Raw genomic sequence first — 14,211 nt, forward strand, 5'->3', positions numbered from 1 at the left:
TTGAGCGGGCATTTACCTTAACCTGTCGACTAGATTAAACTCATTCATCTTTACTACTGCAGGTAATTGTTTAGCATCTTGTTTAGTCACGGTTTTTTTTTTCTCAATACTACCATTGACACCCGATTTTTAGCCGAAAACTCGTATAAAGGTAAAATCTCGATAATAGGAATCCTAATCGCGAAAGGGCCCATTTCTTGGCCAAAAGGAGTCTTTTTAATGTTCTTTAAGGTTTTTCAAGTTTCATAGTGTTCTGTCTAAACTTAGACGTTGATTTTATCAATAATCCAAGAATATCTTTAGAATGGGCTTTTTGGTCAACCACTAATGTCAACCCTCGGTCAACTCTTTTAGAAAATTCAAAAACTTTGAATTTTACAAAAATTAGACTTCTAATCGGTCAATTTTACAACAATTGATCGAGAATCGGCCTTTCTGTCAAATCAAGAATTTTGACTTTTGATCGCCAAAATTAATAATTTATTAATTTCTAGTCATTTTTTAGAGTAGTTTCCTTTACGACATTTGATCTAGGTGTTATAACGTATTCAATTTTCAAGCCAATTAGGGTTGATCCTTCATGAGTAATTCCAATTAGCCCAATTTGAATCCGATTAAGTCAAATAAAATCAATTTGAATACTATTTTTGGAAAAATCATGGCAAATTGACCTATAAGAATCCCCTCAGTCCAAGGTAAAATAGCCACATAACGGAAATATATAGTGCGAACAAGCAGAAGAATAACTTACAAGCAAATACTTCTGCAAGGCATCCTTAAACCGCCCCTGGCTGTGAAGTTCATTCCCCTGCCAGATTGAATTAGATCAACGTTTCATGCAAAACATAGAAAGAGTACGGTGTGCATGACTAGTTAAAGAAGCATGGCAAGCATCTATCACATTCACATCTGCTATGTTCCAGAAATCAGACCTTCTAAATCAACTTTATTGCAGTCAAAATTTCTCGGAAGTAAAAACTTCCGATCAAGAAAAATTGAAATTCCCAAATATAAAAATAGATATCATCTAACAAATGAAAATAGCGTCCATCTGTTATAGCAGATATGTCTACGCTATTGATGTACTTCCTCTTGAATGTTGGTCCAAAGAGAACACCCCCAGTGAAAAATCGAAAAAAGCCGCGGTTTGACAAATTTAAGCTCCAAAACTTGTGCTTCACACCATTCATCATATCCAAATTCCTATGGTGAATTGAGACCAACAGGCGAGGCTTGGTTAACCCAATTAACCAACCCAGTACGACCCACTTGGACCAAAGCCCGATTTGGTTAAATGGGCTAAACAAGAAAAAATTGGCGAAGCCCATAATGCAATTCAAAGGGATTTAAGGTAATTGAGATGCCGTGGGTCGATCTAATCAAACCGAGCCAATGCAGCTTGAACCGGGTCAACTCGATTGGACCAAACCTCAATTGACTTGACCAACCCATTTGGTAAATATACCAAGCCCAATTAGCTATATTAGTTTGCGCAATTGGAGGCCAACCCGGTCGAATTGGAGGACTCGGGCACGCTCGATTGGGTCCGGTTCATTGAGTGGAAACCCAATGGAACCTCACGACCCATTGAGCCAGACGAATCAGCCCAGCTCTAGATATGGTCGACTCTCCTCATATTGCAAGAATTACCAAAATGCCCTTGTATTCGTTAATCCAAGAGAAGGCCTAATCTCAACCGTTCATTGGCTATTCAATCTTCGCCGTCAAGTTGGCTATGTCCATTAATCCATGTGACTTAAAATCAACCAAGAGGATTGCTTAAGGATCAAGGATTGAATGTCAAGCATTTATGGACTTCACTTGGTTTTTAATCGAATAAGCTTTGTTGTCTTCAAAAGAATGAAACTTGTAATTTAGAATTTATTTTGATTTCAAGGTGATAAGGCTTGCTTTGTTGAAGATTTCACTCAAGTTAAGCGAATACTCTAAGGACTCTACTTAGTATTCTTGGTCGTGGTCGATTGATTATTTGTTCATTTAGCCTAGATTTTACTCTATGTGTCATTAAATTTCAATAATTGTATGTTAATCTATTGTGATTGTTGGGCTTAAATTAGAAAGCTTTCCACATGCCTAGGATGTCTTGGACAGATTACTAATAGGTTTTATTGCACCTGGAATGGGAATAATGTGAAAATGATGAAACTAGGTATAAAAAGGGTATCTTTGTAATTTTTTTGACAAGGTTAGGAGCAATTTCGAAATTTACAGAAGTGAGAGAGGCCGTTAACAAGGCTATTTTTATGGGCTATATTGTTAATAAATGGATTATTCAGTAAGATTATTCAAAGAAAATCAAACCGGTTTAAAAATAAAAAATTAGAAGCTTTAGTAGGAAAAAACCCTCGAATAGTTGATGAAGAACACTATGAAACCGCACAAGGAGTTAAGCTTTGTAATCTCACCAAGTTGAGGGACGAATTTGTAACAATTGAAAGTTCTAGAGACTGTTGATAGCTTATGGAACCTTGTTACGATAGGTGGTTAAGTTATTTTTGAAGTTAATTACTTGATTTAGACAATTTGTAATAAATGAACGATTTCTGATGATCCACTAGTTCTGATGAAGAACTTGGAGACTTCCGACACGGACTTGTAGGAGCACGTTGAAGAAGTCGCGGTCGGGGGCGTGCTTGCTGGCTCCCGGGGTGAGCATTGGTTGTGGGCATTTGGGGCGGTACTGGCTCAGAAGGGCAAGTCCCCATGTCCTTCAGATGGTTCGGCTTCAACCCTAGTGCCTCCAACCGGTAGCTCGAACAAGGTGATTCCCAAATTCGTCACTCGCTTCGGGAATTCACATTACGTCACTAAGGGGTTTGACATAGTTAATTGGTCGATTTGTCGCAAATTCCTAATCCGTTAGAAGCAAACGCTCTATCAAGTTATCGTAAGAGATTGCCTCGGGAGAATTAGGTGCCATAATAGAGAATAGTGTGTCCCTCCAATTAGCTGCCTATGTCCTATACTGATTAGAACTGCTGTAATAAGGACGCAACGCTTCTTGTGAAATCTTGCGGATAGAAAGGGTCTCTTCTCGCCAGCGCCTTGCTCATGGAAACGGCGCACTCCATCCAGCATCTCCTCCAGAACAGCGGCGGGGATCCCATTATTCACCACCGGAAATAAGCCCCGAGTTCTGGATGCACTTCAAACTTCATTTACAACCTCCTTTCACTGCGATGGATCTTTCGCAATCTCTTCAAGGTCAGTTATAGGAATGCGTAAGTGGCTGTCGGCCGATGCCAGTGCACACTTAGCAGGTTTTGCGGGCGATCTACAAAAACACGAGGAACTTGTGTAATACCTCATTGACAAAGCCCTTGAACCCGCCTTTGATTCATCGAAAGCCTCAAGCTTGCACGTTCAATCGTACTTCTGTTTATTTTCATTTGCTTCTTCTCTGCTGAATTCTTCCATTTTTCTTCCTTCGGGAAAACACTGCGAGAGTTCCAAGTCCGATCTTGCATGTAATGTGGGAGAAGTCAAAAGATGAAGTATCTGCGGTATCCAATGACTGGATTCAAGAACAGTGAGAGAAAAGGAGAACAATTACCCACGTTGCATCATGACGAAAGTGATTGGAGTTAAAGAACAAGGCCAAGAAGCGACGGGCAATTTTAGTATAGCAAGTTTGTCAGATTGACTTTTTACCTGCATTCCAACCAGGGAATATAATTAGCACATCATACCTCTCATTACATCCATCAATTACAAGAAAAGGAGATAGTATATAGGAGCAGTTATTTATGGGCGCAAGCCCAAACTATGAATGAAAAAATATATATAGGCTCAAACTAAAAGGCCCTCGAGCGAGAACCTTATGCCTTCCGATCAATGGAAAGTATTAGGGGTGGGCAAGAAGGATTGACCGGACCGGATCGGACCGACAAGTTTGGTCCGGTTTTGGAGTTTACCAGTCTAGTCTCCGGTTCCTCAAGGTGGAACCGATGTTCGGGCAGTCTGGTTTCCTGTTCTAGGGAGAAACGTGTCGATGGACTGTCCATCCAAATCGTCAAATTTTTAATTTTTTTCAATATGGAACTTAATACCACGGTTGCCGCTATACTTCTACAGCTTTGGCTGTATGGGATAAAATTTTTCACAAATTGAGGGTGGCAGTTCATTTCTAAGAAGACATTATGAAGAGCCAGGGATGGTTCCCTTCAGAAGATGACCAGGGAATGCTTTCATGGGGAACATCGTCGAGATCACATTTTGTTTGGTTTTTAACATGGGATTTGTATGATATGATAGTTGGAAGGACACTGGAAAATGTTTTGTTTGCTAAAAGCATTATCATTTTCTCACAAAATGTGATTTTTGCTACGGTGTGCTTGATTATTTGGCGTGCGTGTGGGCGTGGGAACCACTTTTAGTGCTTTATGGGGTAATTGGTGTGCGTAGATGTATATTGCTTTCTAAAATTACAGCTCCGCCTCCAAAAAAATTGGTATGCTTTACTTTTATTTTCATTTTACCGGTTCAACTAGACCGCCCGAGAACCGAACCGGACCTCCGGTCCAGTTCCCGATTCCGAAAATCGAGAACTGGGACCACTCGTCCGGTCTTCGATTCTCTTAGAAACCGGACCAACTTGAACTATGCTCATCCCTAGCGAGTATGAAACACACACAATAAAAGCAGAGATAATTCGAATTGCCCAAGACGTACGGGACAACAGTGATGAAAGATGAATGACTTTCAAGGAAGGTGCAAGTGTTTCAAGAGAGGACTTGCTGACACCTAAATTTTCCGTAAGGTACTTTTCATGTATTCGGACATATGTAGGGCCATAAACTTCTCACTCACAATCACAAGTTTTCATAATATCTGAACAGAAATTTTTGCCGTATTCGAACAATAAAATACGGCGTAAGTGAGTAGTGGAATACGGTCAAACGAACAATTAGTACGGTCAAAAGGGTGAACGGTGATTCGTGCGGAAACTGGAGTAGAGGAAGAGTAAAGTGCGATGGTGGGAGGAGAGGAAAAAATGAACGAAAGAGGGAAGTTTGAAAATTGAAGTTGACTAATGTGTGCGGGCGAGAGAGCAGCGTACTTTAGTTTACCTCAAGCATGCAAAAAGGAAAATCTGAACAAATTGGGGAATTTTTTTTTAACAAATTGGGATTTGACTAATGGGAACAAAGTGTTAATGCTTGGAGAGGAGCCAAAGCAAAATTCTTCTCTGCATCAAAGTGGACAGCCGAGAGGAGACGAAGGAGGGAGGTCGGCAAAGAGAGATTTTGGGGAGAGTTGGAAAACTGAGGGTAGTACTAAAGAAAACAAATGGAAGAGGGAAGTTGAGCAGAGCGACACACGCGCGGAGGGGAATCGAAAATTTCTCTGCTTCAGAGTCAAAATTAGCCGAAACCTCTGACACCGGGAGCGAAAGTAGACTTGTTCAAATTGCCAACCATACATGACTGATCTCGGAGGCTAGTCAAAAGGGGTCCGAGAGTACGGGTTTTCGGATTGCCCGTCGGAGCAGGGACCAGCCGACACTCTGTCGGAGAAAGTCAAATCTTCGAAGCGGTACTAGGAATCAGTGTGCAACGCCCTATACCATTGGAAAATAGACTCGAAGACGGTGGCTGTGGCATTTGGCGTGAAACGTTTTGAGTTTAAATCAGCACCGAGATAAGCAAAGGAAATCAAGCCAGAAATTTGACCGGTGCCCATTAGGAGCAAAGGACACCGTTTAGTGGCCTAGGGCAAGATTGCATGCACGATTTTTTGGAATGATTTGAGAATCGATATTGAAAAGACCTTAATTAGGCAACTAGCGTAACCAAGTCTCCGGTTCGTAGGAAGTGAAGTGTCCACCCACACATCACTTGGCTCCTAACCAGCCCAAAATAGGTAGTGATGACTCTTAAGTTTAATATTAGATTAATTAAATGAGAAAAATCAAGTTGCCTTTGCTAAGCATTTGGGAGGCCCGTGCCAAGATTGGTTTTTTTTTTCTTGGTCGAAGCCTGAGCCAAGATTAAGCTCCAACTGTTTGATGCTTGCTTGGCAATCCGTCAAACTTCCTTGGGATTCGCCTCGAGAGAGTCGCGACAGAACTACAAAAGTGTGCAAGGGTTCTTGGAGTGATGGCCAGAAGAAAGACATGGGACACAATATTAGAAGAATTGCAAGCCAAGTCTAAGACATGCTAGGAATATCTCGAAATTGGATCAAGGAGAGCGATTGAATGTTTGCCTCTGTGGAATGCCCCAATTAATAGAGCCTGGATCATTCATGTGAAAGGTGTTGGGAGTAGTTCTCCCCCATGTGAGGAGCTAACGGCGCGCATGGTAACACTTCTGCTTCAGAAATTAATTTCTAATCATAAGTTGATTTTTTTACTTCTCCTCAGAAGCAGAAGTTGATTTTCTATTTCCGCTCCCGAAGATATTTCTGATAAAAAAAATTCGTTTGGCAACAGTTGAAAATTTTTATTTCTGGAATATTATTAACGCAAAATCTTTTATGAAAAATTATTATCGGCGGTCGAAAAAAATTTATTTCATTTTTGAAAATTTTAAATTTCTTTAAAAAATAATTTTTATTTTTTACTTCGGCCACCAAAAACAATGACTTGGCAGCGGCAGCCTGTGTGATAGTCGATGGTTGGCAGCAGGGGGCGGTGGTTGGCGACGGTTATGGCCGGCGAAGGTCGGCAGTGGGCGGTGGTCAGCGATTGGCGGAGGTCTGCGGTGATCGGAGGTGGTAGTTGGCGGCGGTCGCGGGCGGCGATAGGCGGCGGCCGACGAAGATTGGCGGTGGGCAGCTCCCGGGGGTGGTCGGTTGGTGGCGACAGGGGGTGGTGTCCGGCGGAGATCTGCAGTGGGCAGGGCAAGGCGATGGTTAGTGGTTGGCGGTGGTCGTGGGCGGTGGCGGCGGTGATGGCAACGGCGACGGCAGCCAACAATGGTTGGCGGTGGTTGTGGGCGGTGGCGGCGGCGATGGCGACGGCGACGGCAGCCAACAATGGTTGGCGGCAGCTGAGGTCGACGGAGGTGGATATGATTGAAAAAAGGGTGAAGGCGTAATGAAAAGAGGGTGAGACGAGAAGTATTTCTTGAGTTGGATAAACTATTTTTTTTAACTTCTCAAACGGGGAAAAAAACAACTTCAGAAGTGGAAATTTACTTCAGAAGTAAAAATTTTCACCAAACGGATTTCTACTTCATAAGTTATATTACCAAACAGATTTCTATTTCTGCTTCATAAGTTACATTACCAAACAGATTTCTACTCTAGAAATATTTTTAGAGCAAAAATTCACTTTCGGAAGTGTCATAATGTGCACCCTAAACATACACAAATTACATCCCTTGTAACGGTCCTCCATCACTCGTGCAATTATTTTGTTAAACTAATCAAACTATCCTTGTCCCGCGAAACCTTGCCTATATCCCTTAAAGTACCTTGTCCCTTTGTCTGTCCTTTACCAAATATTATCCAACATGCGTGCACATTTGCAAACTCACCTGAAACTTATAGAAGTACATTGGTAATCAGAGCACCAAAATTTCATGTGAGTGCAATCCCCATGTACGAATCAATATCGAAATGAGTTCTGCAGATTAAATGAATTTGCTTGTTCAAACAAGAAGTTTATAGCAACATAGGCTCAATATGGTACAATGGTAGCATGAAAAGGAATCTTATCTAATACAAAAATCAGTAAATGCTCCAGAAACATGGTTACAACACGGCGAGCAAACTAGAATTCCAAAATTCGTACCAACGGCATTACTTGTTCGAGAATGATTATGCAGATCCTAGGAAAAACATAAGAGTTCACAGCTTAAAGTGTCTGCGAGGGGAAGTTCCATCAAGGCCATGTTCCTTGAAGTAGACAAGGTAGTCCCTCACTGTGGTTTCTCTGTAGCTTGGCGGATTGTCCTCGGACAAGAGCTCCCTAATCGGCCCGAAAAGCTTCGACGACGGCTGGAAGCTCGTGCTGAAAAAGCACGCCACCGATATTCTTGGGCCCATCGGCTTAGCCAACACTCTTGTGCTCCATGCTTTTGAACCTGTCGTTCGTTATAAGCTGCAAGGAAGAAAAAAGAGCGACAGACACCATCAGCATCCACGCCGTTACCATGATGCTCGCGCAGAGCAAGATATCCCCAGGCAAAGTGTATCTCCCAATATCCCCAAGACATCGCCTATGTTTTTTCACATAAATTTCCAAGCACTAGATAGTGTACTTGTAATTCTATGTCAATACCCTTTGAAATCAATATCAGGTGCGATTTTCTTTGAAGACAACCGACGTGGGGCCATCGTTGCCGTTGATCCAAGGAGTTGCTCGTAAATTATCGGATGTTACGAACTTGACCTGATTTGAGATGGGGGCCATTTTAAGAAACATGGTCAAACCCCGGCAATGGAACTTGCCCGTAGGAGGTCACCAACATTGATTGCCAAGGCTCAAGGGACAGGAGGGACATCGACCCAGGGGTCGTCGTGAAGGACTTGGAGGCCTCCGATGTGGTCTTGCAGGAGCACTTTGAGGAAGTCGTTGTCTGAGGGCTTGCTCATCCCCATCATCAGCTCGGGCAGCAAGCACGCCGGGTAGTAGAGGCATATGACCGCCAGGCCCTCGGCGCGGTCCATCTCCTGGAGGCGGTCTGGCCTCGGTCCGAGAGACTCGGACAGGAGCTCGAACAGCAACACGCCTAAGCTCATCACTTGCTTCGAGTAGTCTATTAGCATGTCCCTGCAAATTTTAGTCATGGAAATCATTGGATTAGATCCAACTTATAAAGTGTTATTTATACTGCGACTTTTTTAGATATTTCAGGTTAAATAAATTAGTTTATATAAATTAAAAAGTATAGAAAGATAGTCACCTCAAGGGTGAAAAGGTTATTTTGTCTCTGTGGAAAACAACATATTTTAAAGTTGTAGGTGAAAATGGCATGGTCGCCTCCGAGACCCAAGGCCTCGGCTGTTCACACGCTCACGGTGCAAACCTCCGGCGGCTCCTCGGGCGACGGCGGGCTAGGCGCCATGTAGCAGAAAAAGTGTCCCTCCGGTTCGCCACCGACGCCGTATACAGGTCGAAACTGCTGTTGTACACCACCTTCCTCGTTATGCCGCGCGTGTAGAACACCTTCTTTGCCTCGTCGTCTTGCTCGTAGAACCTCCTCACCCCCTCCTTCATCTCCTCCAGCACGGCCACCGCAACCCCTTGATTCACCACCTGAAAGAACTCCAGCGTCTCCGACGCGTGTCGCATCCTCTCGATCACCCCCTTCCTCTTGGCCGGGTGTCGTTCGATTCCGCCTAGGTCGATGATCGGGACGCTGAGATTCTCGGAGCTGCTGCCCGATTCGGAGCTCTTTTCGGATGTCTCCTACGGTCGGATGAAGATTTGGGGGATTTCAGTGATTCCGGCGTCGACGAGGCCTTTGACCCCGGCTTTCGAGCCGTCGAACGTTTCAGCTCGCTCGCTCTGTTGTAGCTCTGCTCGCTGGAGTCGGATGCCAAATCGATGGTAGGCATTGTTCCTCTCTCTCTCTCTCTCTCTCTCTCTCTCCTGCAATTCAATGTCACCGTGACTGTAAATTTGCAAGTTTCGATTATGAATTGAATGTTGTGGAGACGTAGCAGCTTTTTTTATAGCCGAGAGATGGAGAGAAGAGAACGGTGATATCACATTGGGAGGATTTGACTTTCGAATAATGAGGTCCATAAAAATGAAAGGAGAAAGTCATACTTTATGAGCTACCACTTGCTGAGAAAATGACAATGCTCTTTAATAGTGGCTGATTCTCTCGGGGACCGGGGCGGCTAGTACACAAGTTTTTGCGGTTTATGGAAAGAAATCCGTTAGGACAGAGTTGAACATTGATAGACGACTGGACAATTTGATGTTGCAGCAGCCCTTGGATCAATCGTTGCGTCATCTTAATGCATGCTGACTCGATGTGATCAATTAAGTCTTAGATATCGTGGTGTTGTAATGGAAACCTACTGTTTCATAGAAAATCTAAGTGTAAATAGATTTCTGCTTTGCAGTTTTTTCTGGTTATTGTCATTGAGCGAGTTGAAGCTTGGCAAGAAATATTCCAGAAAATTTTCTCATGATCGATTAGTGTTATAACTGTCATACGGTTACTCAACACAGTTTCATCTAAATATTCCATTTATGAGGGGTATGTGTTGGATCTTCCTCTCCCTACGTTCTGTGTTCTTCTTTAGGTTCCGCTTTTGTTTGACAATGATCTTTGCTTTTTGAGAGTTGCATTGGCGCTATCAAATGAAGCAATATAAGCGACCGTGATCGAACAGTGAAGAAAGTCGACCCTGTTCTTTGGTAGTTTTACATAGATGAACCTACGCACGTACTTTTATTTTCAAATACAAACATGAAGATGAGCATGTAAAAAAGTTGCCCCTCCAATGAAGAGAAATCCCACCGAATACCATGAATAACTTTTGCCCATTATCTCCTAATCTTCCTGTCTACAAAGTCTACAACTTGAAATCGGGAAGGGCGGAAGTTCCATATACGCCCTTGGAAATGTAATGGGCAGTGTAGTTTGGAAGTGTAGTCTCCTTGTAAATTGGTGGGTTGTTTGTTCATGTTAATTCCTTGATGGGTCCATACAGCCTCGAAGATGGCTGAGGAATGTGGCCGAAAAAGCATGCCACCAACACTCTCTAGCCTCTCTTGTTTGCCATGACTCGATGCTCGACACTCTTAAACCGGTCATTCGTTATGAGCTGCGAATGCAACAATTAGTGATCCGTTCTCGGTCCGCCGGTTCTCGTGTCAGAAATGAATGGACATAGTTTCTAGATACTGCTATGATTGCAATCTTCTTGTTGATGAATACGAACAACTGCAGTTCTAGGACCCACATTGACCAGTGTCCTGTGAAAAGTGCTGCACATACGTCTCTCTCATCTAGACAATTTTGAACGTATTGATGTGAGGCTAGCATGATACAACCGAGTTGGAATCAAGTTTGGATTAGTCAAGTAGCTCTTTTAGTATACTTGATCCACATGGCATTTGGGAATGATAAATGCAGATTCATCCTACCAAAGAAAAGTGCAGATTTTGGAGACATTATGTTATTGCTACGGGGAAGATGCCTTGGTAAAATCTTAAGAGCCCTTTAACTAGCTTAGCATATGAGAAAGTACAAGAACAAGAGGCGGGAAGGGGATCGCAGTGTATCGACCAATCAAAACACAGTTTCAGAGAAGCTCAGAAATGAATGACGATATCCGGCCAAAGCACTTGCCTGCAAAAGATCTCCGATGTTGATCACTAGTGCTCCTGGAATTGGAGGAACTTCAATCCACTGGTTCTCATGAAGCACTTGAAGTCCTCCAATTTGACCTTGGAGGAGAATTGTGAGGAAGTCATTGTCTGAATGCTTTGTCACACCTAGGGTCAACTCGGGTTGGCATGGCGGATAGTAGTGGCATATGATCGAGTGTCCCTTTCCGCACTCCATCCCCTTCAAGTGATTTTGGGGGAGTCCTATTGCTTTTGATAAGAGCTCATACATACAAGAGCCCAGTCTCATCACATGCTTTGAGTACTCCATCAGCATTTCTCTACCATAGAATTTTTTATGCCTCAGAAAACCGAACTAGAGCTGCCATAAAGTATGGTCAAACGTATTCCCAGAGAACACCTTTCAGCGTGTTCATATTTTGGGTCAATTTGGGGGCAAAAGCTTGGTACTGCTATCGCTATCGCTAGAGCGTAAGTAAAGTCAACTGTCAAGGAACATCCTTTTTCTACCCAAAAAGAATGAAACGACCACATCTGAGGTTCCCATCCATGAAAATGATAAATCATTGAGGATAGTCTGACTGATCCGTCTCATTGATTGAGACTTGATGTAAGCTTATATGCTATGACATGTGCAGTGGTGGCAACAATTGCTTTAGCCGACTGAATGAAGGACTGTTCATTTCCCGAGAGTTCAACCGCTATTCCGGCCGTTCTACCGGGAAGGTACGTCATTAACTCAAGTTTCATACACTTGCTAGTTTAGCCTTGATTAAAGGAGTAAAAAAAAGGCTATCAAGTATTATACGGTGAAAAGCAGTTACCTTGCACCTATATGAACAATTGCAATTCTTTGGCAAATTATCTTTATTATTTTTCACTTTGCGAATTCGTTCATGGATTTTAACCTTTCTGGAAGGTGAAAAGCGCAAGAGAAGCCATTGGCTCACCCGCAAGGTTCGGGCAACTCCTCGGGCCGGGGAGGCTCTGGTCCCACGGAGCAACATATGTCGTTCCTCCAATCGGGAGCATAAAGGGCCATGTTGCTGTTGTGTATGAATCTCTTCGTAAAATCTCTGGTGTAGAATCCTTTCTTGTCCTCCGTCTCCCGCTCGAAGAACCTGCGGGACCCCTCTTCTCACGGACCCCATGGTTGATCACCCGGAAGAAACCCCATTTTTCGAGTGCTTGCCCGATATGCCGCGCCGTCTCATTGTGATCGGTGGGGCGTGCATTCGCACGTCCTAGGTCCATCACTGGGATGTCCGCACGATCCTCACCGCAGGCCACGCCGTCGGGCAGCCGAACAAATATGCGGGGGACTTGGGCGATCCCGGCGTCCACGAGGCCTTTAACCCCGGATTTCTTCTCGTCGAATGCTCTCACTTCGATTGCTCGGTCATGTTCGGGACCCATGCTGGTGACCATTGTGTGTCCGTTAGTAGTGTTACTTGGTATTGTCGATTTTGAGCGAGCCGGGTCTTGATGAAGTTCACTTTACGTGGTTTTATAGTAGTGATGTTTGTATTATCCTTCGTTGTTGATATAGAGAAGAAACTAAACACGAGGGACATGAAGGTTGTCAAAGAAATGATTTTTCTTTTAAGTGAAAGTTGCCCCAAGAAGATATCAGACAAACACTCGGAGTTGGCAACATAAGAATTCCTTGTTTCTAGATTATGACAGCATTTATCGCCGGATCCTTGAAAGCACACGTTGACGATTCCTTCAAGAAGAGTAGGGATGGAAGATGTTTTTCTGATTCCGTCACATGTCTAAATCTCGTGCATTCTTGTCTTCACATGAACCAAGGTGATTAATTAACCCATGTAAATAGTGAGAAAAGTGTCAAAAAAATTTTAAACTTATTGTATTGGTATTAATTCAGTCCTACTTCTTTTTCTGGTGGTAATTCAATCTTAAACTTTGCATTGATGCTAGTTCGGATCTAAATCTTTTATTAATGTCAATTCAGTCATAAACCTTTTGTATTTGTATCAATTGAGTCAATTCGATGAAATTTGGGTAAAAATGATCGACGTGGACGTCGGTTGTCCTAAGTGGTATAGCTGGTGTCGACGTGGATATTTTTTAATATTATTTAATTATCTTTAAATATTATGAATATTTGTTCTTTTTTTTCTTCTTTTTATTTTCACTCGCTTCTTTTTATTGGGGCCCGACAAGGGCCGATGACCCTTGCCGGTCACTAGGCGAGGTTCACGGGCCTTTGTTGTGGCCGGCAAGGGTCGGCGACAATTAAAAAAAATGCAAGAAAAGAAAAAGAAGAAAAAACCAAAAAATTATTTAACATATTTAAAATTATTACAATAATATTAAAAAAAATATCCAAGTTAGCGTCAGCCGTATAACGACCACGTAGGACAATCGATGTCCACGTCGATGATTTCCGACCAAAATTGGCTGTATTGACTCAATTGACACAAATGAAAAAATTTAGGACTGAATTGGGTCAATGCAAAATATTTGGTACTGAATTGGCACCAATAAAAGGTTTAGGACACAGCAATGCAATAAGTTTATGACTTTTTTTACGGTTTCCCTGTAAATAGCTCATAAACATTTGCTTCAACAATGGAGCATTATATCGTGTAAAATGATGCGCGATGAAAATACAGGGAGTTAATTGATTGTATAAATGTATCAATTAAAAACCAATAAGTAATTGATCGATTTCCTAACAAGAGAAACTCTAAATTTATTTCCTTCGTTCCTTACAAAAGGGTTCTTTTTTTCACTTCTATGCAGAAACGTGATTGATGCACTTGATATTTGGAAGAGCTCACAACTTAATAACTAAATTACATGGTGACTAATTAACGGTATAACAATGCCAAAACTGGAACCCTAAAATAAGAAAGATCATGCAACATGTTCTTATTTGGGGACTTGATTGCATTTCTCGTAAGTTT

At 42.6% G+C, this 14,211-nt stretch overlaps 2 pseudogenes; both read right to left on the reverse strand.

Annotated features, from left to right (window-relative positions):
* Nucleotides 1–7,807: 7,807 nt before the first annotated feature.
* LOC115730327 lies at nt 7,808–9,680 on the reverse strand (annotated as a pseudogene).
* Nucleotides 9,681–10,500: 820 nt separating this feature from the next.
* LOC115730325 lies at nt 10,501–12,706 on the reverse strand (annotated as a pseudogene).
* Between the last annotated feature and the right edge of the window lie 1,505 nt (nt 12,707–14,211).

This window comes from Rhodamnia argentea, chromosome 1 (assembly GCF_020921035.1).
Source record: "Rhodamnia argentea isolate NSW1041297 chromosome 1, ASM2092103v1, whole genome shotgun sequence".
In the NCBI taxonomy this organism is placed as follows: Eukaryota; Viridiplantae; Streptophyta; class Magnoliopsida; order Myrtales; family Myrtaceae; genus Rhodamnia; species Rhodamnia argentea.